Source organism: Narcine bancroftii, unplaced genomic scaffold, assembly GCF_036971445.1.
Source record: "Narcine bancroftii isolate sNarBan1 unplaced genomic scaffold, sNarBan1.hap1 Scaffold_162, whole genome shotgun sequence".
Classification (NCBI taxonomy): Eukaryota; Metazoa; Chordata; class Chondrichthyes; order Torpediniformes; family Narcinidae; genus Narcine; species Narcine bancroftii.
Genome location: NW_027211897.1, coordinates 735,325 through 761,568, shown reverse-complemented (window position 1 = coordinate 761,568; position 26,244 = coordinate 735,325). Strand labels below are relative to the sequence as shown.

Sequence of the window (26,244 nt, the reverse complement as noted above, 5' to 3'; positions counted from 1 at the left end):
TGACCTTGTTATATGAGAGAGTTTGAAAGTGTGACATTGTTATGGAAGTGAATTCCTCAGTGTCAACCTGTCTAGTTAGTGAGCCTCAGAGTGTAACATTTGTATAGAATGAGTTTGACAGTGTGACATTTTTATGTGTGAGATTCCGACCGTGTCAACTTGCTATGTGTCTGAGTTTCACAGTGTAACCTTGTAATTTTGCTCCATTCAATGTTGAAAAAGTTATGTGAGTTCCTCAGTGCAACTTTTTTAGCTGAGTGAGTTCCACAATGTAACCGTGTTATGTGAGTCAGTTCCACAGTGTAAACTTGTCATGTGCGAGAGTTGCACAGTATAATTTTGTTTACTTAGTGAAACCCCTATTCTAAACCATATGTTTGTGTGTCCCACAGTGTAAAGTTGTTGTGTGAGTAATTTACAACGTGTGACCTTGTTACGTGAGTAATTCCCACCATGTAAACTTGATATGTGTCTGAGTTTCACAGTGTAACCTTGTAATTTTGCTAAATTCGATATTGAAAATATTATGTTAGTGAGTTCATCAGTGCAACTTTTTTAGGTGAGTGTGTTCCACAGTGTGAGTGAGTCCCACCACTTGACCTTGTTGTATGTGAGTGTTTGAAAATGTGACGTTGTTATGGAAGTGAATTCCACAATGACAACCTGTCTAGTTAGTGAGCCTCAGAGTGTAACATTGGTATGGAGTGAGTTTGACAGTGTGACATTGTTATATGTGAGATTCCCACTGTGTCAACTTGCTATGTGGGTGAGTTTCACAGTGTTACCTTGTAATTTCGCTAAATCCCACATTGTAAATGTTACGTGAGTGAGTCCCACAGTTTGACCTTGTTATGTGAATCAGTTCCACAGTGTGACATTGCTGAGGTCATGAGTTCCACATTGTAAACTTATTATGTGAGAGATTTCCACAGTTTAACTTTCTTATTGAGGGGGATTCCACAATGTGAATGAGTTCCACAGAATGAGCATGTGATGTGATTTTTACCTGCCGTCTAACCTTGTTATGTGAGTGAGTCCCACATTCTGACCTTGTTATATCACTGGTGTTCGATATTGAAAATGTTTTGTTCGTGAGTTCCACAGTGTAACCGTGTTATGTGAGTGAGTTTAAAAGTGTGATGTTGTTCAGGAAGTGAATTCCACAATGTCAACCTCTCTAGTTAGTGAATCTCAGAGTGTAAAATTGGTATGTTAGTGAGTTTGACAGTTTGACGTTGTTATGTGTGAGATTCCCACCGTGTAAACATTTTGTTAGTCAGTTTCACAGTGTAACCTTATAATTTTGCTAAATTCGATTTTAAAAATGTTATGTTAGTGAATTCCTCAGTGCAACTTTTTTAGGTGAGTGTGTTCCACAGTGTGAGTGAGTCCTACCATTTGACCTTGTTATATGAGAGATTTTGAAAGTGTGACGTTGTTATGGAAGTGAATTCCACAGTGTCAACCTGTCTAGTTAGTGAGCCTCAGACTGTAACATAGGTATGGAGTAAGTTTGACTGTGTGACATTGTTATGTTTCAGATTCCCACCGTGTAAACTTGTTATGTGTCTGAGTTTCACAGTGATACCTTGTAATTTCGCTAAATTTGAAATTGAAAATGTTGTTAGTGAGTTCCTCAGTGTAACCTATTTAGGTGAATGAGTTCCACAGTATAACCTTGTTATGTGAGTGAATTCCACAGTGTAACCGTGTTATGTGAGTCAGTTCCACAGTGTAAACTTGTCATGTGATAGAGTTGCACAGTACAATTTTGTTCACTTTGTGAATCCCACATTGTAAACTTCATGTTAGTGAGTTCCTCAGTGTAAACTTGTTTCGTGAGTCGTTTACACAGTGTGACCTTATCATGTGTGTCCCAAAATTTGACCTTGTTTCCTTAGTGAAACCCATATTCTAAACAATATGTTCGTGTGTCCAATTGTGTAAACATGTTGTGTGAGTAATTTACACAGTATCACCTTGTTATGTTAGTGATTCCCACCATGTGAACTGGTTATGTGTCTGATCCAACAAATCTCTCTCTGCAAACCCTACGGAACTTTCCTGAGTGGCAAAGCCTTGTTAACTTTATACATGTTCAATTCCGTGCACAGTATCAGAATTGCCTACAACCATTGAACTTGGAAGAATGAGAAGTGAGATTGAACTGTGAACCAAATAACTTTTCTAAAATTTATACACACATCATACACACACACACACACACACACACACACACACACACACACACACACACACACACACACACACATGGGCTTAGACTTAGAAGGGGATAAAGGTTAGTTAAGTTAATATAGATAAGTTAAAGTTTGATTCTGTTTTCATGTTTAAAAATAATTAAAAACAACTTATGTTTAAATAACTGCTTGCCTTGGTGAATGTCTATTGCTGCTGGGTTTTGGGGTCCTTTGGGCTCATACCACCCCCTCCAGCCATGTGTCTCCCGGAACTGGGGGTCTCTGTGCTGCTCCCTGTCTCTGGGAGCTGGGGGTCTCTGCACTGTTCCCCATCTCACAGAGCTGGAGGTTTCTACACTGCTCCCTGTCTCCTGATATTCTCCACCAGTCCTCCAACACAACCCAGACTCCCTGGAGGTGCAGAAGGATTAGTGAAAATGTGGATAGTTTCGCCAGGGTGGGGTCCATACAGGAGCTTGATAACAGCAGGGAGTCCATGGAAGGGGGATGGAGGGCATTCAATGGTGTGCCAGCAGGACGCTGCTGAGGGTGCAGATTCCCTTGGGCTTTCGAGGGGAGAAGGCACTGGTTATTCCACTGGTTTAGGTGAGGCCAGGGTCCAAATTAGAGCTGGCGCAGGTCATCGAGAGATGACATAACAGGTGCCTGGAACTGTGATGAGAATAGTAAGGGCTGGCAGAGGTAGGTAGGAGGGGGTAGTTGTGTTCCGACGAGGGATTGCTGAGGGAGAGGCCACATGGATGGGACTTCGAGGCAAGGACCTTCTGATTGTCTGCAGGGATGGGGCCTGTAAATAGACTCGCAGACATCCAGAACATGGCATCTTTGACCCACTACCATCAGGAAGTAGATATGGAGGAACAAAATCAGGCTGCCAGGCAGGGAAATAACTTCTTCCCACAAGCCATGAGATTGACAATGCAATGTGAGTTGAATGGGTCCATCCTCAACATCATCCCCGCCGGGTCCATCCCCTATTCTGTCCCCTGCCAGATCTGTCTCAAATCCCGTCCCCCACCGGGTCCAACCCCAATACCGTCCCTCACCTGATCCATTCCCAATCGCATCCCCAGAGACAGGGAGCAGCACAGAGACCCCCAGTTCCGGGAGGCACATGGCTGGAGGGGGTAGTATGAGCCCAAAGGACCCCAAAACCCAATACCGTCCCTCACCTGATCCATTCCCAATCGCATCCCCGCTGGGTCCATACAAAATCCCATCTCCCGCCGAGACCATCCCCAATACCATTCCCACTCATTCTGTCACTAATCCTTTTGCCCACCATGTCCTCCCACATATCCTATTCCCCATTGGTCCCTCCCCAAAGCCCCTGATCCCCACCAGGTCCATCCCCAAAGCCATTGTCCCCACCAGCTGGTCCCCAAAGCCCCCACCTCCCTACTGGTCTCATCCTGAAGCCCCATCACTCCGCTGGGCCTGCCCCAAAGGCCCATTCCCCATCATGGGTGATCTAGTGAGAGGATCGGTCTGGTGGGAGGAGTGACATGATGGGGAATGGGGGCTTTGGGGATGGGCCTGGTGGGTGACAGGGGACAGTATTGGAAATGGACCAGGAGGACAGAGACCACCCCTGGAGTTTCAGTTCACCATCGGGTCACTCACCTTGGCCGACGGACGTTCTTTGATCTGCGGGAACCCGAATTCGGTGCAGTTGGGGTTTGTCTCCCAGATCTGCTCCCTGGCTGAGGTCACCAATACCTGTTGGGACAGAAACCATCTTCACCAGTGGCTCAGGGTGGGGGAAGCAGGAGGGTGACAAGGGGAGGGGGTGCAGTGTCTGTGTACCAGGTCAGGGACATGGGACGAGTCCTAGAACTAGGGTGGTGGTGAAGGCTGAAACCTAGGGGCATTTAAGAGGCTCTGAGTCATGTGGATGAAAGATGAATGGAGGGTTATGAGGGAGGAAGGGGTTAGTTATTTTTATTTTGGTAGGAATACATCGGTCGGCACAACATCGAGGGCCGAAGGGCTTGTACTGTGCATCTCATATTCGATGTTAAACCTTTTGGTCTTTGAGCACGCGGACATGTCGGGGAGGGACCGTGGCCAATTGGCACATTCCAGGCTGCAGGAGTACATGCTGATGGATGCACGGAGGCTGACACAGCCAACACGAGATGGAACATAATCCTCCCATTACCAGGCACTGAGGGGCTGAGGCCAAGGGGAACCCCTCCAATAGCAGAAGGGGGCAATAACTACATGGTATCAAAGTGGTGGCAATGAAGCTAATCAGAGTTGTTTGCAGCAATGTGCAGTGAAAGGAATATGTGGATGCAACACGAGGAGGTGAAAAGACTTGGAACGGTCTTCCTCTTTGGAAATAATTTGTGAATAAAGTCAACTTTGCTGGGTGGGGGAGGGGGGAAGAGAAAAGCTCTAACTCAGTCAACTTTGCTTCATGAGATACATTCACCGATCCAGGAAATCTCCTCTGCACCCGCTCCAAAGACCAAGGTCAAATTTATTACCATTGGATAGCACAAGTACTACCTGATGAAACAGCATTCTTGGGGTAAACACATGCAAACACACAACCAAGCCCTCGCACCAACAGACAAATGATACACGTGCAGCACGTCCAGAAAAATAACTCAATATTGTTGAATAAATAGCAGAGTCGAGGAGTATTTGTATGAGCAGCTCATCAATCATTCCACGTTCTCCATGCATGGTGGTACCGGCTCTGATGTTCCTGGATCTCTTTCCCGACGGGAATAGCTGGATGATGCTGTTGGCCGGGTGAAGGGGTCTTCGATGATTTTGTCAACGATCCTGGTAGATCACATTAATATTTGGGGTGGGGCTGGGCAGAGGGCGTCCCCAGTGTTTCTCTCGGCCACTCCTGGTCCCGTAGATAGAAGACCGATCATTTAAAAATATATATTATTCAGAAATTAAACACCACAAAGAATTCACACAATTAATAATAATTCAAATCAAATACATAGTTAAAAGAAAGAATAAAAAATCCCCTCATACACTACCCCCATCTCCCCTCCATCCCCTTGCCAAAAGAAAAATAAAAATGAAGACAAAGGACTCCCAGGAGGAATGCCGATTACTTTAACATTCCTTTTCATAAACTGAGGCCTTATAGAGAAAGGGAATGTCAGAGCTTCATTTAAATATTCACTCCCACCCTTTGTAAATATGGGCTCCATATTCTTACAAAATATATGGGTGTTGCCATCTGCTAACCAGGACGCCATCCAGTACACAAGATGGCTGACGAACGTGGTGACTGCGCAGAGTCCGCGGGGACAAAAAAACTTTGTCCCAGGTGAAAACCCACATGGCGGGAAGCAATGAGCAATGGAGGGAACACCCACCAATCTAAGGCCGACGCTGTCGTCTCGTAAGTCCTGTCGTCAGCAGCGGGAGAGAATATATGCAGAGCTGCCGGTGCAACAAACGTGTCTTCAACTTCGACTTCTTGGGTGTGTGTCATTCTTTCCACATTTCGGGGTATCGTGCATCCTTCATTGGTGACCCCGGCAGGTGCAACCGCCAGATGATGGACCAGGTGGCTCTTCAAGCAGTTTAGTTGAAGCTGTCAATGTTCTGGGCTTCACAGCCACACGTGTGGTTCGAACAGACCGAGGCCCAATTCTACCAGATCACCGCCAAGGACATATGTGACTACTATGTGGTGAGCTCGTTCGAGTAGGACATGGCAGCAGGGGTCTTCGACCCCCTGCAGCATCCTCCAGAGCAAGGTAAATACAATACCCTCAAGGAGCGATTAACCCCCATCTTTGGGTTCCCACGGACAGAGTCCCATCCACCCTCCTGAACCAAATGCTCGCCCTTGCTGAGGGACACAGGACTTGTCTGCTCTTTGAGCAGATTTTGCTGGAACAGCTGCCCATGTGCCTCCCCCTGCACATGGTACCAAAGCAGGCAGGAGGGTGGAGGCCATGTGGTTACTATCCCTGCCCCAACAGGACAACCACAGTAGAATTTTACCTCTGCAGGAAATTGGACTTACGATAAACCTTACTAAGTGCCAGTTCAGGCTGGAAATGTTTGACTTCCTGGAGGGTCGAATCAATAGGCATGGAGCTAAATCCCTGCTTGAAAAGGTAGAGGCTGTTTGGTGATTCCCCAAACTCCCCCCCACCACAGTAAAGGGACTGCAAGAATTCACTGGTATGATTAACTTTTATCACCGATTCATACCAACAGCAGCCCACATCATGCACCCACTTTTTGCACTTATGGCGGAGAAACAAAAAGAGATTAGCTGGGACAATGAGGCTTTGGAGGTGTTCAGAGGGCCAAGGATGCACAGGCCCACACCACCCTTCTGGTACACGCCAGGCCGGAGGTGCCAACCATTCTCTCAGTAGATGCTTCCAGTACAGCAGTAGGGGGCGCACTGGAGCAATTCATCGAAGGGCAATGGCTGCCCATGACCTTCTTTAGCAGGCACCTCTGGCCACCCAAACTCAAATACAGTGCCTTTGACCGAGAGCAATTTCTGCTGTACCTGGCAGTCAGACACATCAGGTATTTTTTGGAAGGTAGACAATTTAGGGTCTTCATGAACCAGAAGCCATTAACCTTTGCCTTCCATAAAGTGTTGGACCCATGGTCGGCCAAGCAGCAGCGAAACCTCTCATATGAGTCTGAGTTCATTACAGACATTCAACACGTCGTAGATAAAACCAACATTGTGGCCGACGCACTGTCCCACCCCGCGATCGAGTCTGTCCCAGGGAATAGACTCTGCAGTCCTAAGCAGGGCACAGCCGCAAGACACTGAGCTCGTGTCATACGGGACAGCAGTTTCCTGGCTCAGGCTGGAGGCTGTCGCCATTGACCCTGGTAAGTAGATGCTGCTCTGCGACTTCTCCACTGGCAAACTCTGCCCCATCGTGCCGGCAGCGTGGAAATGACAGGTTTTCGATGAGGTGCACAATCGGGGGCACCCAGCCATCAGAACTGTCAAAATGGTGGCCAGTAAATTTGTCTTGCACAGCCTCCAAAAACAAGTTGTCATTGGGCCAAGACCTACACACTCAGCCAGACGTCCAAAGCGAGACACACGTCAAGGCACCCTCAGATATTCAAGCTAGCATGATATAGGTTCAGTCACATCTATATTGTCATAGTAGGGTCACTAACAGTCTCCCGCAGGATGAGTTATCTTCTCACCATGATTGACTGCTCCATGAGGTTCCCAGAGGAAGTCCAGCTGTCTAATATAACCACTGAGACCTGATTAACACCTGGGAGTCACATGAGTCCTGGAGTTTATGCCTTCTGATAGAGGTACAAAGTTCATGTTGGGACTCTGGGCGGCACTGGCCAACTTGCTGTGATGCCAGCTTCACCATACCAGGGTGTACCACCCTGAGTCCAGTAGGTTGCTGAAGAGGTTCCACAGGCACCTAAAGGCAGCCTTGATGGCTTTGGCTTGAAGGGCCGAACTGGACAGATGAGCTAACCTGGGTCCTCCTGTGGATCCGCACTGCACCAAAAGAAGACCTCAACACCTCAGCAGCCGAGATGGTGATACCAGGAATTTTTTGGCCGCTGCCAAGAATCCAGAGGACCTGACGGCCTCAATGACAAAACAAAAGGAAAGACGGGAACTTGAGCCCCTCTGCAGCCTCCTCTGTACAGCCAGGCCAAATACTTGGATCCCAAAATTTCAGGGACCTGTGAGTACATTTTTGATCAAAGGGTGGCCATAGAAAGTAGTCAGACACAACGCATCGACATATGTGCTGTATATCGATGCGAAGGAAGAGACCTTCACCATCAACCACCTCAAGCCAGCACATCTGAACTTCAGCAAACTCAGCCCCCACTCAGCCCCCACGATGCAGAGTTTGAAATTTAGATGCAAAGTTAATAACATCCATGATGGTAGGGATGTATTATTTAAGAAAAATTCTCTGTAAAATTCAGGAGATCAACCATTTCCCTTTGTGATTTATTCGATTGTAGTGAGCCTAGGTCCTTTTCAATTTCTTCTTGAGTGGCTCTGATGGATATAAATTTGTATAAATCTGTGTCATTAATTTCTATTGGATTATATGAGAGTTAACTTGCTCCAGTTTGAATTGCATCAGTTGTCCTTCACCTTTCTTCTGTTCTCAGTTGCCAGGACAAGACCATGTGGCTTTCTCTCATCAGGTCATTTTCAGCTCTAGAAGGATGTGACCTATTGGAGCTTTTTTTGTTTAAAAATTCCTTGGAACTAGACTGTTGGAACTCCTTTTCCAATTTCCAAATTTGTTTCCAGCTCTTCTATTTCTCCCATGTATTTCTTCTTCATCCCTTTTGTTTGTGATATTGTTTGTCCCCATAAAATATAAAACTATTGGGAGAGGAGGCACAGTTTGACTCGCAGAATAACTTTATCTGGTCGCTTACATCCTTGCCAAAATCTGGTTTTTGAAGATGGGTGGGGTTCGAACGCCATCTCTGTGACTTAGTTGTTTTTTCTGGCATCGAGATAGACGGGGTCAAAGGTTCAAGATAAGTATTCAGACGAATGTTCTCCGAATTTGCTGTGTTGATAACAAAGAAAGGCCAATCCGAGTCGAGGAAAAATGGAGGCATTGGCCTCCACACATCTGTCAAATTTTAATCTTTCAGGAAAGCCAAGGTAGTTTTGCCTGCTTTTATTCGGGATATTCTCGAGGTGACTTGTCCAGAACAGGATCCAAGCAAAAACTAAAGCCACCCCCTCCAAGTATATTTTGTCGTCCCCTGATACCTTGAGAAAAATATTCTGAATAAAGGAATCATTTTCACTGTTAGGTGGTGGGAGATTTAAAAGTCTCCAGGGTTCTGAGTAAATCTGACCATCAACTAATACATATCAGCCTTGTGGATCAATCATCGTCTCTCAAAGTGTTGTTATTGATTACCCTGGCCTTGGTGTGAACAGATGATGTTAATACCTGTCCTATCGATTCTTTCCTCAGTTTCTTAGGCTCCTGTGTGAGAAGATGGATTTCTTATAGAAAGGCAATATCAATTTGCAGTTTTTTTTCCTGTCAGGTGGGCTGGCCTCCGACTTCACTGGCAGGCCTTGAAGTGGCCCCGCCATTTTCATCACCATAAGGCCCCTCGATCTGTTCTGGAGGTTTCCACGTTGATTCCTTGTTGTTTTTGCTTGCAGATTTACTTTTTATGTCATTCTGCTGATCCCGGAGCATTCCCTCATCACTTGTAAGTATTTTGACTCCTTTTTCTCCCGGAAATAATTGTCTCGACAGACAACTGTCAGAATTAGCTCAATAGCTGAATCTAGTTGCTTCGACTTTGGTCTCTGGTCCATACTGCAGCTGTCTGACCAAAAGTGGGTTTGGGGGTTTTTAATAGATGTAAAATGTTTGTGTTTGGAGAGCCCCTGGGCCAGCGTCCATCTCACTTCACTACATCATGCGACCCTCACTAGGAGATCATAAGGAAAGTTTGCTTGAATGGAAATTTGTGGTGGTACATCATCGGCCAACTGCAAGGGGGAACCTCTGTACCTGAAGAAGTGCAAGGAGACAGGACAACACCTGGTCAGCTGTCAATCAGTCGGCCTGAAGGGATCAAGCCCAACCCGGTTGGGTGTCAATCACCCTCCAGGATAAAACCCTGCGCTGGCCTCCCGAGGCCTCACTCAGAGTTACTGCAGCTACCCCCAGCCTGGCTCTGTGGAAGTCTTTGTGGATTAAAGCCTGTTGTACTGTCTTTACCTTGTGTGCATCTGATTCTGGCTAACAGCGCACCACAATTTAATCCACAAAATGTTCCCATGCCTGTTCCTCAGGGAGCTTCGAAGTTGACCCACACCACCCAGAAGCCCAGACACGCTTTGAGATATGGCAGCACGCGGTCGAGGCAATCATCGAGGCGCATGCAGGTGGCATCCTGGACTCAGATCGGAAGAGGCCGGTCCTACTCCGGTCAAAGATGGGTCCCCACGCCTTCCAGGCAACCAAAGGCTGCTCCATGTGCAAGAGCACAATGGACACCTTTGAGAAATTGTACAAGACCCCCATTAATGCGGTCTGACCAAGGTACCTCTTCAACACCCAAGCAGAGCAACCCAGGGAGATGGCTTACTTGGGACACCTGCGAGAGTTGGCCCGACCGTGTCTGGCTGAACCCGGGGAAGGCTGACCCGGGACGCCTTCGTCCGAGGGCTACGCTTGTGGGCCATCCAGCAGAAGCTGATGGAAGATAATGTCTACGCCCTGACCAAGACAGGGCAAGTGTTCTGAAACCTGGAAACTGCAGCAATGCACATCGAAGCCTTCGATTCTAAGTTCACCCTTGTTCCCTCATTGCCCTCTCACACTGCAGCTGCAGCCATAGACCGAGCTGTGGAGGAGAACGTCGCTGCATCAGGTGCCCGGCATTCCTGTAAGTACTGTGGGTCCTGGTGTGGGTCAGACTGACTATCATGCCAACACTGCTCAGCTAGGAACCAGTACTGTTCCCGATGCGGCAAGAAAGTTGACTTTACTAAAGTGTGGCTCTCAAAATCAGCCGGCAGCTCAGTGGCCCTCTATGACCTCCCCACTTCCCCGCGGACCCCTCCACATACGCGAGCGGGGTGGTGCCAATTTTCCCGCTACAACTTCTGCCTTCCACAACTCTGACGGTGCAGCATCTGGCTCTGCCAGTGACGATTGCAGCATGTACCCCGAGTACCTGGACTAGCCACAGCGCTCGCCAGCATCACTTCTGTCTCATGGTGTGACATCAATTCTGGCTGACATAATGACGTTACTGCCACCGGCCCCAACGATGTCACTTCCTCCGACACAATGAACATGGCTGGGGGAAGCACCCATGTGACGCCGCCATCTTGGGCCAAGCAGCGGCCGACACAGCAGGCCCCCGATGATGATGAGAATGACATAGTCAACACAGGTAATGTTCAGGCCACCCAGCTGATGCTCTCCATGACTCCGGACACCATCAGTTGCTGCACGCCACACCCCATAACCAACGTCGATGTGGTCAACACGAGCAATGACTAGGACACCCTACCGACGCTCCACAAGCCTCCAGATGCCATAACCGGAGAGCGATGTCTCTGACCCTGAGATGGTCCTGGCTGCCACCACTCCGACCAGTGACATCCCTCATGACCTCAGGAGCTCTATGAAGGTCGTGCAAGTCAACGGGCAGGTAACAAAGAGCCTGTTCGACAGTGGCAGCACAGAAAGCTTCATTATCCCGAGTGTGGCCCACTCCCCGACATTAAAAGTCCACCCCACCACCTGCTCGATCGCCCTCGCTGCCAAGAATAAGACTGTTGGTACCCTCAGGCGCTGCTTGGCCGATATTACTGTGGGAGGGGAGACATACACAGGGTTCAGGTTCCTGGTCATGCCCAAACTCTGCGTCTCAGTCCTCCTGGGCCTCAATTTCCATTGCCACATGCAAAGTATCACCCTTGCCTTCGCGGGCGCCAACCTCCACTCACGTTACACAGTATGCCAACCTAGCAGTCCTGCCAACCTTCGGCCTCTCGCATCACCCCACCGGCACTCTTCCCTCATCTTATACAAGGCTGCAAGCCGATTGGTGCCAGAATTAGGCGCTATTGTTCCGCAGACAGAGACTTCATCAAGGCGGAGGTGCGGCGACTCCTGGTAGAAGGTGTCACAGAGCCCAGTAACAGCCCCTGGAGAGCCCAAGTCCTGGTGGTTGAAAGGGGTAGTAAGCCGAGAATAGCCTTGGATTACAGCCAGACTATTAACCGGTACATCCAACTGGATGCCTACCCCCTGCCGAGGATCGTTGACATGGTCAACGAGATAGCCCGCTACCAGGTTTTCTCCATGATTGACCTGAAGTCGGCGTATTACCAAATCCCCATCCACCTGAAGGACAAACCCTACATCACCTTCAAGGCAGACGGGAGCCTGTACCCGTTCTGCCGAGTTCCCTTTGGGGTCATGAACGGGATCTCCATCTTCCAGCAGGAGATGGATCGCAAGGTAGACAGCACAAGCTAAAGGTGACGTTCCCGTATATGGATAATGTCACTATATGCGGCCGTAACCAGTAGGACCACGATGCTAACCTGGAAAAATTCCTCCAGATGGCTGGGGAGCTGAACCTCACTTACAACAAGAAGAAGTGTGTGTTTAGCATCACCCACCTCGCCACCATGGCCCATGGTGTCCTCAGCCCAGATCCAGAAAGAATGCGCCCATTAATGGAGTTACCTCTCCCCCACACGCTAATAGCCCTCTGCAGGTGCCTTGTCCTATTCTCCTATTACTCGCAGTAGGTCCCTCGCTTCTTGGACAAGGTCCACCCACTAGCCCAAGCTACAACTTTTCCCCTCCCACCTGAGGCACAGGCAGCCTTCATTCGCATCAGACACGACATCGCAGACGCCATGATGCAGGCCGTGGATGAGGAATCCCCATTCCAGGTGCAGAGCAATGCCTCTGAGGTATCTTTCACCACTACCCTCAACCAAGGGGGGCACCTCATCACTTTCTTGTCTAGCACCCTCCACGGCTCCAAGCTAGGGCATTCCGCCATTGAAAAGCATACCAGGCGATTGTGGAAGCAGTCCGCCACTGGTGCCACCACCTGGCCAGCAGGAGATTCACTCTCCTCATGGACCAGCGGGCCGTGGCGTTCATATTTAACACTACCCACAAGACCAAGATCAAGAACGACAAGATCCTGCGCTGAAGAGTCGAGTTGGCAACCTACAGCTACGACATCCAGTACCTCCCCGGGAGGTTTAACGACCCCCCAAATGCTCTCTCTCAGATCTGTGCATCTATGCACAATGACAGGCTGCAGACATTGCATGAGTCCCTCTGCCATTCGGGTGTCACCAGGTTGTACTACTTCATTAAGTCCCGGATGCTGCCATATACCATCAGGGACGCCAAGGACATGACCGAGGCCTGCTGGGTCTGTGCAGAGTGTCAACCCCATTTCTTCCGTACACCACAGGCCCATATTGTAAAGGCCACTCAGCCCTTTGAGTGTCTTGGCATGAACTTCAAAGGACCTCTGCCTTCCACGAACCAAAATGTCTTCTTCCTCACGGTCGTGGACGAGTACTCACACTCCCCTTTCACTATCCCTTGCACGGACACCTCCACAGCCACCGTCATCAGGGCCCTGGGGCAGATCTTCACCATGTTTGGCTACACACCTTTCATCCACAGTGACTGGGGGTCTAGTTTCATGAGTGACGAGCTGTACAAGTACCTGACAGCGAAGGGTATCGCGACCAGACACACGACAAGTTATAACCCAAGAGGTAATGGGCAAGTTGAACACAAAAATAGGGTAGTCTGGAAGGCAGTCCTCCTTGCTCTCAAGTCGAAAGGGTGGGCCATTGAGTACTGGCAGGATGCCCAGCCCGAGGCGCTCCATTTAATTCGGTCACTGCTGTGTACGGCTACCAATGAGACCCTCATGAACGTCTGTTCTCATTCCCCAGGAAGTCGGCATCTGGAATGTTCCACCCAACATGGCTCATGTTCCCGAGACCAGTCCTCTTGCGTAAGGACATACGGACAAACAAGGCCGAAGCCCTGGTCGAGCAGGTCTTCCTCCTACATGTGAACCTCAACTACACCTACGTTAGGTTCGGCAGTGGCAGGGAGGACACCATCTCAACCAGGGACCTGGCACCAGCAGGAGCACCCACCACTCCACGCCACACTCCAGCCCTGGACAATGCTGACCGGGCAATCATCCCCGTCCGCAGGGAGCTACGGGGCACGTCAAGCCTCCTTGACCACCAGAGGCCCGCTTCAGCCCTTGGGGACGAACATATTTATTTATGATTTTTTTCAAAAATATCCTTAATAAATATTTCAACATCATAATATATGAAACTTTTTCTTACAAACAACCAACAAAAGCCAAACAGTCCCTCCCTCCCTCCCCACTTCCAAACAAATGAATCCACTCACCATCAGAGTTGATATATCTTTTAAATATATAGTATCCAATTGGGGAAACCACACTTAAATAAATATAATAGTTGCATTTATTGTCCTTTTTCTTTTTTATGACTGTATTTCGGCCTCAATGTGGTCATGGTCTGGCTGCCAGATCTTTACAAATTTGTTCTTTAAGTGAGATGTGACTTGTTTCCATGGGTTTCCAGCTGTCCATTTCTGCCGTCCATTCTGCGATAAGTAGAGGGGAGTCTGACATCCAAGTGATCGCGCCACTTTTCTTTGCTCCAGCCAATGCTATTTTTATCAATGAGATTGTATATTTGTTCAATTTGTTGCTGACGTCCATAACATTACCGAGTAGGTAGCACTCTGGGCCGCCCGTGAAAGCCACTCCTGTTATCCTGGCTAATTTTTCGGTGATGTCTTGCCAAAATGGCCTCACCTTCACACACAACCATGTGGCCTGTCAAAAAGTTCCTGTCTCTGTCCCACATCTTTTTTTGTTTATTATTTACATCAATACAAGGATTAACTCAATAAAGATAATATCTTATAACAACAGAGTACAATATGATCCCAAACCTTTAATCTATTTTCTTCCCACCCCCTCCCTCCTCCTCCCCAAAGAAAAGAAAGAGAAACCCACCTCAATCTATATAGTTGCTATTATTCCCAGAGTTATTTGATTTTCTAGCAAATAATTATTAACCATGAACTAAGAGGAGTGGGTGATGTGGAGGATGTGGATGGACTTTTATTTGCCATATCCATGTACCGTTCCCGATCTGATTCCTTCAACTAGAACTCATTTTTTTTCTAACGTGACACCGTTTTTCATTTCAATGTCCCATCCCTCGTTACAAAACTCTCTGCTCTCCACGTTAGTGCTGCACATTTCTTCACTGCTGCTATGGCTGAACTCAGAAAGTTTGTTTGATATTTATCCAACTTCAGTTTTGATTCTGCTTCATATATATGACCAAGCACAAATATTCTCATGTCCTTTTGTATTTTTATCTTCATAATTTGTCCTAATAATATACTGAAATCCTTCCAAAATTCTTCCACTTTTACACAGGTCCAAAACGAATGGAAAAAAAAGTCCTGATCACTCGATTACATTGAAAATATTTATCCGAATAATTGGAGACAAGTCCATTTAATTTATATGGAATACAGCAGAATTGATGTGGAGAATTGTATTTTGATATCTGGCATTAATCGTTTTTGTAACACTCTTGACACAATCTTGACCCTATTTCTTCATGAATTTGTATATTTCAATCTTCCTTCCACCTTTGTTTCGATTTATATAAATCCTTTTCTCCATATTATATTTGATGTCTATAAAATCTCCTTCCCACATTTGAAACACATTTCTGATATTTAGATCATTTCTCTGGGGCATGATAGAATTGCTGTAAAATATTAGACTGAACCAGTCCATATCCTGCATTTCTAATTGATGTCTTGCTGACCTTACACCAATCTGACCAGCTTCTTTCTGAAATCGTCACATCCAAGTCCGACTCCTGTCTTTCTCCTGACCTCTGCTATCCTGGCTTTGAATAGTATCAAGGTGATACTATGAGCACCCATCCCTTGACCGGTACAGACATGGCTCTTGCTACCTGACCTTGAAACTCACCCCAACCTCGTGTGGAAGGTGCTACTTACCAGCCATGAGGAGTTGAAAGAGGCAGACCCAAGGGGCACATGATCCTTATTAATTCTGGGGGCAGTGCTAGGAAGGCCAATCACTCGAGGTAGGCTGGGCTCCGTAGGCTGCTGTGGCCAATGGCTCGAAGCCAAGTGCAGGGGCTCAGCAGGGGTCAGTCGAGGTGATTCACCTGGGCCAATTGGGTGAAGGTCAGGGCCGAGTCAGGCTGGGCTGACTGGACTGTAGCTCCTGGTGATTTAGGTGGTCAAATCGCAAGGGTCACCTTGATGGCTTGGGGTGAGTCTTTGAACTTGATTGGCAGCCAGGGTGTCCACCGAACAGGAGCACAGCAGCACCACCTGGTGTTGGACGCTGCCTCTCCATTACACACACACACACACACACACACACACACACACACACACACACACACACACACACACACACACACACACACACACACACACACACACACACGTGCACCTGCATTTTCATGAACTCATGCACAAACATGTACGCATGCGCATGTACTCACTAATGCTTTCACAGACTCTCAGACACAATTGCAAAAATCAAGATAAAAGTGGTAAAATGTTTTGGGCAGAAAAATAGATCAAAATGATTGGAAATTGTAATGTAAAGATAATGGTGGCCCACAAGTGCGGAGATCAGGCCGGCACAACACGCGGTAATAAACAGCGGCATAACTCACTAATGTGATCCCCAGCATCGGGAACAAGCGCGGTTGGAAGCTGGGGCAGTACAAGACCGGCAGCCCTAAATTGGGGTTGGCCAGGCTGCCCAGCTAACAGAACAACAGCAGGTTGGGGAAGAAGGGGAGTCATATGCAAGAATGTTCCCGCGAGCGGGAATCCCGCTTATGTTATTAATGCGGTTGATGTCAGCCAATCAACCCAACGGTGGGAACTACAACTGTATAAAAGGAACTTTTCCAGCCTCAATCAAGGCAGAGCTTCAACTCCGAGGGCTACAACCAAATTATTAATGTTACCTACAGATTTGTACAAAATCATTTTTTCCATCAACTCTTTTTAACGCCTCAAAAATTAAATAGATTTAATATCTTCAGAATTATATCTTAGATGTGATAAAGAGATAGGTTCTTTTTGTCATTTGACTTGGTCATGTCTTGAGTTTCCGTCATTTGGTATATAAATTAAAGTAGTTTTGGAGAAAATATTAAGGATAAACTTCAATTGAATCCAATGTTAATTTTGAGGGGAAATATATCGATGAAAATGAAGGTTTACAAAGTCTCAAATTGAATTTTTATGATCATCAGGTGTTTGAAGGAAATGTGTAGCCATGATTCGGAGATGGGGGATGGATTTAGGGATGCAGAGCTGGGATCTCGAAATGAGATCTTGTATTCCTCTGGAAAAATAACATCGTTTACATGATAAATATCACTTTGGTTTGGAAAATATGGAGCCCATATTTACGAGGTTGTTTGGAAAACTGAAGCTCTCAGTAGCTCGTCCTGGTGGAGATACACGGTTTCACGGCGGTTTGTTCGAATTTCCTCTTTTTTCTTTTAGGCCAACTTGGGAGAGAGGGGGTGCTGGCTAGGGAGGATTTGGTGGGGATGGTGGGTGATGGTGGGGAGGGAGGGATGATGGTGGGAAGGGTGAGGTGATGGGGAGGGAGGGGTTGGTGCGGAAGGAGAAGTGGTCAGGTTGAGGGAAAGATGGTGAGGGAGGGGTTGGTTAGGTGGTAGGGGTGATAGGGAGGGAGGAGTTGATGGGTAGTGAGGGGGAGATTGGGAGGGAGAGGTGATGGGGAGGGTGGGGTTGGTGGGGAGGGAGGGGGTGATTGTGAGTGAGGGGGAGATGGTGAGGGAGGTGTTGGTTTGAACAGAGGGAGGGTGGGGGTGTTGGTAGGGAGGGAGTGATGGGAGGGATGGGTTGGTGAGAAGGGAGGAGGTTGATGATGAAGTGGGGTTGGTGGGTAGGGGGTACTGGGAAAGAAAGGGGATTGGTGGGGAGGGAGGAGGTCATGGAGAGGGATGGGGTGATGGGGAGGGATGGATGATGGGGACAGGGAGGTTGGTGGGGAGGGAGGGTTTGATGGGGATGGATGGGTTGGTGAGGAGGGAGGGGGTGATGGGTGGGGAGGGAGTACATGATGGGGAGGGGGATTCGTGGGGAGGGAGGAGGTGATGGGGTGGGAGGGGTGCTGTGGAGGGAGCAGTTGATGTGGAGGCAGGGTTGATAGGGAGGGAGGGGTTGGTGGGGAGTAAGGGGTTGGTGGGGAGTAAGGGGTTGGTGGGGAGGGTGTCCTGCCAGTCGTCCGTGGACCAGTCTTTTGGCTTAAGGGCCAGGAGAACTGCCTTCCAGATCATTCTGTTCTCACATTCTACCTGACCTTTGCCTCTCAGGTTGTAATTAGTCGTGCAACTCGTTGCGATGCCCCTCGCTGTCAGGTACTGGCGCAGCTCCTCAATCATGAAGCTGGACCACTGGTCACTGTGGATGAAGGTGGTGTAGCCGAACAGAGTGAAGATCTGTGTCAGATGAAGGTGGCTGTGTGTGGTGTATGGGCACGGGATAGCGAAGGGAAAATGGGAGTACTCGTCTATCTCTGCGAGGAAGTAGACGTTCCAGTTCATGGAAGGCAGGGGGCCCTTGAAGTCAAAACTTTGGCGTTTGAAGGGCCGAGTGTCCTTCACAAAGTAGGCCTGGGTTGGGCAGAAGATGCGAAGCTTCCATTCCGTGGAGTCCTGGCCTGCCTCAGTCATGGTCCGGACTTCCAAAGGGGGAATTGTGAGAATTATCCAAAGTGATGTTTCAGCAAAATATAATAATCAGTGGCTGAACAGAGACAAGACATGAGAGAAGAAAGGTTGGAGGGAAGGTTGGGAGGTGGGGGGAATGGGCTTGGGGGGGTGGCTGTCTGCTAGACTACAAAGGAAGGACTGTTCCTGCAAGAGGTGCCTGGGGCTGTTTACATATTATGCTCAATGGGTGCCCAGCTACGCCAATGAGACCCACCCCCTAATTCGTACGACCGTTATCAGAAGATGCCCTGGCTGCTTTTGAACAAATTAGAGGAGACATCGCAAAGGCCACTATGCATACCATGGATGAATCTGTCCCCTTTCAGATGGAGAGCGATGCCTCCGATGTCGCAGTTGCCAACACGTTAAACCAGGCAGGCCAGCCGGTAGCATTTTTCTCGCACCCTGCTCAGTCCCAAACTCCGGCACTCTTCCGTCGAGTAGGAAGCTCAAGTGATCGTTGAGACAGTGTGCCACTGGCGACACTACCTGGCCACTAAAATATTTACCCTGTTGACTGACCAGAGGGTCATGTTCAGTGTCAAACAATGGGGTAAAATAAAGAATGGCAAGATTCTGAGGTGGAGGATAGAATTGTCCACCTACAACTATGACATCTTTACCAGCCGGGCAAGCTCAATGACCCCCCGGATGCTCTAGCCCAAGGGACGTGAGCCAGCACGCATCTCAACCATCTCCAGATCCTCCATGACCACCTATGTCACCCCAGAGTCATGAGGTTGTATCATTTGGTTAAAACGCGAAACCTCACGTACTCCAATGAGGATTTCCGGTCCACGACCAAACGTTACCAAATCTGCACCAAGTGTAAGCCTCAGTTCTACCAGCCAGAAAAGGCACACCTCATCAAGGCTGCCCACCCTTTCAAATGGGTGGGCACAGGATGGCGAAGGGAAAATGTGAGTACTCATCTATCTCTGCGAGGAAGTAGATATGACACCTGCATTGATTTCAAGGGCCCCTCCCGATGATAAATAGGAACGTCTACTTCCTGACGGTAGTGGATGAATTCTCCAGGATCCCCTTTGCAACCCCCTGTCCAGATATGACCTCATGTATGGTCATCAAAGCCCTAAGCAGTATCTTCATTCTGTTCGGGTACCCCGACTGCATTCATATTGACCGGGGGAGCTCGTTCATGAATGAGGAGCTGCGACAGTACTTTTTGGCCAGAGGCATAGCCACCAGCTGGACCACCAGCTATAACCCCAGAGGTAATCGCCAGGTGGAAAGGGAGAATGGCACCGTCATGAAGGCGACATCCCTGGCCCTCAGATCTAAAAATTTGCCAATATCCCGCTGGCAGGACATCTTGCCCAAAGCCATTCACGCCATCTGATCTTTACTTTGCACCACTACAAACACAACCCCGCATGAATGCCTCCTTGCTTTTCCTAGGACATCAGTGAATGGTTCCTCCTCCCTTCCTGGCTGACCACCCCAGGGCTGGTTCTGCTTCGGAAGCACATCAGGGACCCTGGTTGAAGTGGTTAACCTCATACATACAAACCCTCAATACGCCTTTGTGAGGTATCCGGATGGCCACGAGGACACTGTGCCAATTCGAGACCTGGCAAGGGCTGGAGACCCTGAGACCGCCTTGCTGGCTACTGACCACGCCGCGTACCCGATCGTGCAGCATTAGAGCACAACACTGGAGCCTGAGCTGCTTGCCTTGCAGCCAGACGTCCAGGCATCTACCCCCCATGCAACAGTGGAAGAGCTCCCAACAGTCCGGGAGTTCACCGCTGACACCCCTTTTCAGACAGTCCCTGCAATGGATGCTTCCCTGTCGGTCCCCTCCCCGGAGGAGCACCATATGGACATGCCGGCCCTACAGCGGTCCGGCAGACAGAGGAGGGTGCCTGAGCAGCTTAACCTCAAGCTCAAGGGTAGCCAAACTTGCTTAATGTAAGAGCCACAAACAATAAAGCTCAGATGCTTGAGAGTCAGTCGCAGATGAACAAAATTCCCACAGACGTTTTCATTGTTACATCCACATTTTGTAACAAAAATATTATAGCAATGTTCAGAAATGGATGTTAAATACCATCATATTTATTCATTCCTGCAGTTTCTAAACTGTTAATTTGTATTAGTTTCAGTTATCATAAAGACACAAACATGTTAAAAAAGGAGAGATATTTTAATCAGATTCCACCCTACAAAATTAGTCATTAAAATCATATCTTTTTATGACTAAAATAAAATTCTACAAATATCAGGCTATTAAAGACGCAAGTCGGGCAAGCGAGGGGGTGGGGTAATCGCCAGTGCGAGTCGGTGAATTGAAGGTGGGGGGAAGAAACCGGCAGCGCGTGTAGGCCGGGCGAGAGGGGTGGAGACCAGCAGTGAGAGTTGGCCGGGCGAGGGTGGGAGGAGACCAGCAGCACAAGTCATCCAGGTGAGAGGGGGGGACCTGCATCACGAGTTGGCCGGGTGAAGGGTGGGGGAAACGGCAGCGCGAATTGTGTGGGCAAGGTGGGTGGAGATCAGCAGTGCGGGTCGGGGCGGGGGTGTTGGGGAGACCGTCAGCACGAGTTGGGGGGTGGGAGACTGGCAGCGAGTCGCATACATGTGGCTCGCTAGTCGCGGTTTGGCCACCCCTGCTCGAGCTGATGGTGGGGCGGGGGGGTGGGGTTTGGTGGGTTTTGTCCTGCTGCTGTTGTGTTACTGTACTGTTGCTGTTACTATGGTTGTGGGGTCACCCTCGGGTGTTGTGTTCCAGTGGGTTCCAATTTTTAAAGGGGGGGTAATTGTACTGATATGATGGTATGCGCTGGCTGCCCCTCCCTTCGGGTGTCCTTCTACCTTGGATCCTCCCTTAGTCCTGCCCATGTGACTCTGGCCCATAAAAGTCGAGTCCCCTCTCCTTCCCACTCATCTAGCCTTGGACCCGGGCCAGCAGTCTCTCATGAAATAAATCCTATCGTTCCCCTCAGTCTTTGTCCGAGGCATTATTGGGGCAACTGAGACCGCCCAACAATGATCTTTTAAAAAGACTGGAAAGAACGGGAACATGTGACAAAGTATCTTACCAAATAAAGATAAAAATAAATAAAGAGTTGGGGTCGCAAAATCAGGGGAATGGGAGAAGTAAACAAGGACGGGTTTTAAGATGACGAGTGGAACAGCTTTTGATAGGTTAAATAAACAGTTGCTCAGTTAAATGACCAGATAAATTAACAAAGGAGTGGTTATGAACACAAAGAAATGCATAAAAAAGGTCGTTGTACATCAGTGGGTCTGCCTTCTCTGAAGGAGACCTGATCTTGCAAGAAAGTTGAATAAAAGGTTTTATCACTTCACCCACTGTGAGATGATTTCATCAGTAAGCTGGGTTTCTCACAGGAATCAGTTACAATTTAATTCACTTTTCTTCTTCAAATATAATTAAAAACTACTTTTCTTTAAGTAACCCAGTGCTGTGGTGCCTATCTTTTATTGATGGTTTTTGGGGTCCTCTGGACTCCGTAACAATATGTACTATAACCATATAACCACTTACAGCACAGAACAGGCCAGTTCCGCCCTACTAGTCCATGCCGTAACAAATCCCCACCCTCCTAGTCCCACTGACAAGCACCCCTCCAGTCCTCTCCTATCCATGTAACTATCCAGTCTTTCCTTAAATGTAACCAATGATCCCACCTCGACCACGTCTGTCAGAAGCTCATTCCACATCCCTACCACCCTTTGCATAAAGAAATTTCCCCTCATGTTCCCCTTATAATTTTCCCCCTTCAATCTTAAACCATGCCCTCTAGTTTGAATCTCCCCCATTCTTAATTGAAAAAGCCTATCCATGTTTACTCTGTCTGTCCCTTTTAAAATCTTAAACACGTCTATCAAGTCCCCTCTCAATCTTCTACGCTCCAGAGAAAAAAAACCCAGTCTGCACACACTTTCCCTGTTACTCAAACCTTGAAATCCTGTCAACATTCTCGTGAACCTTCTCTGCACTCTCTCTATTTTGTTTATATCTTTCCTATAATTTGGTGACCAAAACTGTACACAGTACTCCAAATTTGGCCTCACAAATGCCTTGTACAATTTCATCATAACCTCCCTACTCTTGAATTCAATACTCCGATTTATGAAGGCCAACATTCCAAATGCCTTCTTCACCACACCATCTATCTGAGTATCAGCCTTGAGGGTACGATTTACCACAACTCCTAAATCCCTTTGTTGCTCGGCACATCTCAATAGCCTACCATTTAATGCATATGACCTATTTAGATTTGCCTTTCCAAAATGTAACACCACACACTTATCTGTATTAAATTCCATCAGCCATTTCTCAGCCCACACCTCCAGCCTTCCTAAATCACCTTTTAATCTACGGTAATCTTCCTCACTGTCCACAACACCACCAATCTTTGTATCATCCGCAAACTTGCTTATCCAATTCTCCACCCCTACTTCCAGATCGTTAATATATTTTACAAACAATAGTGGACCGAGGACCGATCCCTGAGGAACTCCACTAGTCACCGGTCTCCAATTGGACAAACAATTTTCTAACACTACTCTCTGACACCTCCCATTCAACCATTGCTGAATCCATTTCACTACCTCCTCATTTATACCTAATGCCTCCACCTTTTTTCCTTACCTCCTGTGGGGAACTTTGTCAAAAGCTTTACTAAAGTCTAAATAGACAACATCCACAGCTTTCCCTTCATCAACCTTTTTTGTAACCCCCTCTAAATACTCAATCAGGTTTGTCAAGCTTGATCTACCCCTGACAAAACCATGCTGATTACTCCCTAGCAATCCCTGTACCTCCAAATATTTGTAAATACCATCCATCATGTGAGAGATGGGAAAACTGATCTAAAATTATGAACATGAAGGAAACTAAAATTCATACATCAGTTAATGGCTGTAACCAGTACAAACAGGATGAGCTTGGGGATTAGGATGCAGGAAAGCAGAGTCAGCACGATTAACATAAGAATCTTCTAGTCTTTGTGACAAGAGCCACCATAAGACTAAGATAAGGAGTGGTAAGGAACAATAGAATGTAGGAAGTTGAGGTAGTCTGGATCAGATAAGGGTCTCCTAGCCCTGGACAGAAGTACCAAGTCCTACATATCTAATTAGCTAACCTTACACAGATTTATACATGTTAAATTAGCCAACCCTAGACAGGATGAGCCAACTCTGCATACCAAGAGACTGTAGCCCCAAGAATCAGGAAGGTGTGAATAAGGACAATGACATGAAGGGACACCGACAGGATACCCCCTGGTCCTCCAAGTATACTGAAACTGCACGTCGGCAGGAAGGATTGCCTAATGCCAAACCTCTCCAGCAGGAGGCAGAAGAATGTAAGGGAGAGGGTATTCCTATACTGAAATCAACTGTATAAAAGTTGGGTGAGCCCCAGTGTATGTGTGTATTCCCAGGGTAAGGGGAAGCACCCAACTTTGCATTGTTGTAAAATAAATGTTCTTTGTTCTCAATTTTTGTCTCGAGCAATTTTTTTAAAGGTACTTCTATTTCTAACACTCAGAACACTTTCCATCAACTTGCCCACCACAGACGTCAGACTCACGGGCCTATAATTCCCAGGATTACATTTGGACCCTTTCTTAAACAGCGGAACCACACATGGAGTAATTCATGTTCTGTTCTGGGATTTTAAATAAATATTAAGAAAGAGAGAAAGTGTTCAGCCTGGACTAGAAGGGCCAGGCTGCCTGCTTCAGTGTGTCATTGTGAGATGGTTCTAGGAATGGTGCATCTTTGAATATCTGTACCATGTCTAAAGTCTAGTAACTTGTCGTGTAGAACTGTAAGGTCAGGCAGCTTTTACACCTTAAAAGGAGATTTTCTTTGGGGGTTTCCTCAACTTATAATCATATAATTAATAATAGATCAACATCAGGCAGCTTTTACACCTTAAAAGGAGATTTTCTTTGGGTTTTCATTGGTTGGTTTGAGTGACATCACAATCCCCATTCACTATATAAACATCATGCAGTGGGCAAGTGATCGGATTATCTGATTGATTTTCAGCTATATTCAACGACTCTCGCATCTAATTATGCTTCAAAAAAATAAAATTACCCCAATATACTTCCCATCTCACCACCCCACTAGAAAAATGGATACGATAATAGAAGAAGACGACGAAGATTTCACAATCGTCCTGAAAGACTCAGGGAGTTCAGGTCACTGTCACCCCAGAGAACATCCAGTTCGCATTGCATGGGAGGAGGATACGCCGATAAGACCATGGCGGATCCTCCTTAGAAACATCTTGAACCGGGTGGCAGTGACCTGGAGAATGTGCTGCTGTCTTCAATGAAGAACCATCCTTGGGCATCTCCAATGCCCCATCCTTGGGCATCTCCATCGCCTGCCCGAGAACATCAACATTATGGTGCCCATCATCTCTGCATAGAAAGTGTATAATTGTCTAAAATTCCTATTTTTAATAAAATATGGAATGTTAACTTTATAAAACCGAGTGCAGGTGTCATATCTGCTTTTACCTCTATGTCTGGCAGTTCATGCTCTGCGCAAAATCAAAACTCTGCCTGCACATCTCCTTTAAACTTTCCATCCTCTCCCCCTCTCTCATCTTCATGCTGTGCCCTCTAGAATGGAACATCATTATTGTGAGGACAAAGGTTCTGACTGTCCACCCCATCTGTGGTATTGGTTGACAATGTAATGAAGTGAATGTGCTGGGTAGAAGAGTTAAGATGTTATGATAACCCTATTCTGAAAGATAGAGCAGACTTTTAAATGATTATCACCTCTTCCATAAATAAAGCCAGCCCCTGGTCTTCTGCACAAATAACACTATTCCCTGCTGTTACACATAACCAGCTGTCAGACGCAGCCCATTCATAAACGGGTTCCCACCCAAAAACAACTGATGGCACAACAAGCTTGTCAAAGAGAATGTGGAAACATCAAAAGCCTGCAGAGGGAGCAGAGCAAAGGCCCTAATGACTTTGCTCCAGTGTCTTTAATTTAACTAACCCTGTTCAAAATCATGATCACTGGGGAAGCAACATTGACATGTGCCAAGTGCTAAGCTCACACTGTCTTAAAGGCCCCTTTTGATCATATCTGCCACAAATCCATATCTTTTCATTCTAGAAAGCCAATTCTATGATAACCATTTTCCTGTCTTTAGAAATAAGAAAACACTGTAACACCTCAGCTTGAAACAATCCCCTCGAAGAAATGGTCACTTAATCAAATGCACCAAAATGTCTTCAATATTGTATTCAGTAACCTTGTACTTTGAATGAGGTTCAACAGTACTGGGGAGGTGACCTTGTCGACCCAACCCTAATTACTGCTCATTCCCACTAGTAGGACTCGAATCAATTCTCTGTGTGTTGGACTTTGTGGTTTGGTTGGACTTCTTGTACCTTGACAGGACTAAAGTGTAACATTGGCGGAGTCGGTAATCTCTCGCTGGGAAGATCACTATGTATGGTGTAAGTGGCCACAAGGTCACTGGGACATCGGACGGAGCAGCAGTGCACCTTGGGACCCTTGAGCCCGAACTCTTTCCCATTGTGGTCCCTCATACGAGGTTGATCTGGGTCCCTGCCGAGAGAAAAAGAACCAGGCAAAGAA

At 47.4% G+C, this 26,244-nt stretch overlaps 1 long non-coding RNA gene across 1 annotated transcript; it reads left to right on the top strand.

Annotated features, from left to right (window-relative positions):
* Window positions 1-752: 752 nt before the first annotated feature.
* Window positions 753-13,990, top strand: LOC138750519 (uncharacterized). Its single transcript, XR_011349374.1, has 3 exons — window positions 753-1,026; window positions 9,382-9,431; window positions 13,687-13,990. It is a non-coding gene; the product is annotated as an uncharacterized lncRNA (long non-coding RNA).
* Window positions 13,991-26,244: the final 12,254 nt, after the last annotated feature.